The sequence below is a fragment of the Gavialis gangeticus genome, unplaced genomic scaffold, assembly GCF_001723915.1.
Source record: "Gavialis gangeticus isolate Ggan-Ray unplaced genomic scaffold, GavGan_comp1, whole genome shotgun sequence".
Classification (NCBI taxonomy): Eukaryota; Metazoa; Chordata; order Crocodylia; family Gavialidae; genus Gavialis; species Gavialis gangeticus.
Window position 1 is genome coordinate 53,339,157 of NW_017729024.1, and position 1,481 is coordinate 53,340,637.

A 1,481-nucleotide genomic window follows, 5' to 3' on the forward strand; every position below is an offset into this window, starting at 1 on the left:
CAGATCCCGCTGAAATCAGAAGACTTGCATTCCTGTACCACTTTGATCCTTTTGAAAATCTCAGCAAGACTACTTTCCAAGACTACTGCTGCCAATCACCAATATTTTATAAGGCGGTACTTTTTTTGTAATTACTTGACATAAAGGTAGCCAAATTATTTCCTGGCACTTTAAATTAACAGACAAAGCAATTAATGAGAGTTACGCAATCTCATGCCACAGACAGAAGAACGGGTCAGAATGAAGCTGGAACCCCTGGAATTTTACAGCACAGCATTTCTGGTCTCATCTCTGATAAAATGTCTCCAGAAATCAAAGACGTGTCCAGAGCAACTGTTGCCAGCTGTAAAATGACAGAGCAAATAAAAACACTGGGCCATATATATTTGTGCGTGGAATAGCTTTTGCGTGTTACTTCCCAAGTCTGCTCTTTGATTCTTGTGTCAGTTCATTGGGAGGGAACGCAGCAGGAAGAATTTTGAGGACAAAAAGTCAACTCTACTGCCACTTCCATATCCAAAGGTTTTCACTATATCACAGTATTTCCTTGCAATTATGTACAAGTCACTTTTCACTTAGCATCTAGATAATAGCTTTCCTCTGTGAAAGAGAAAAAGCCCCATGCAAAACCAAGGTACGCCAGTAGTGCTATGATGGCATGCTCGATGCACTCGAGGTTGTTGACTGTGCAGCAGCGGTAGGGAAAGGACATCTGCGCGGGCAACAGTGCAGAAACAGGCAGTGTCACAACTGAACACGCAGAAGCCCACGCGGAAGAGCAGGTTATTGACCCCGGTGAGGACAAAGACATGTGTCTTTGATTTCTACCATGCCTGCAATTTTCAGTCTCTGAAGTTAACCTTCCAGACATGAACTGACGCCGAACTGTGGTCCTGAGCCTGCAGGCAGGGCAGTCCAGTGACTCCACGATGCCGCAGAGTGGTGCCAAGCACTGGCCAAGGGAGATCGGTGATGGACCTGTGATCAGTGTCAGCAACAGCAGTGAGGCCCTGGGGGGCGGCAGGGAACTGGCTTCTAGAGCACGAAGAGAAGCAGGAGCCTGCATTATTCATAGGAGAGGAGGCTCCCGGCAAAATAAAGCTGAAGGGGCAACAAGCACCAGGCAACAAGGGGCAGGAGACCCCTCCAGCCAGGACCCAGCTTAAAAGCCGTTGTGAGGTGGCAGTGGTGCGGCGCTGGGACAGGACTGGCCCGGCCTCAAGTGCCTCTGGGGCGGGGGTCGCACTTCCCCGCTGTGGCTCTGAGGGCGGGGCCAAAGCCCTCCGACACCAGCCCCGTGCCGGGGCCTGGGCCGCCGCCTGCTCCGTGGCTCAAGCCTCGGTTCCCGGTTCCCCGCCCGGGGACCGACATGGGGTGGCTGGGGGGGGCTCTGACGTCACTCGCTCCGCACAGGACGCGGGGCCGTTTGCCCAAAAAGGGGGATCCCCTCCCCCCCCCCCGCTCAGGTGCGCGAGTCCCTA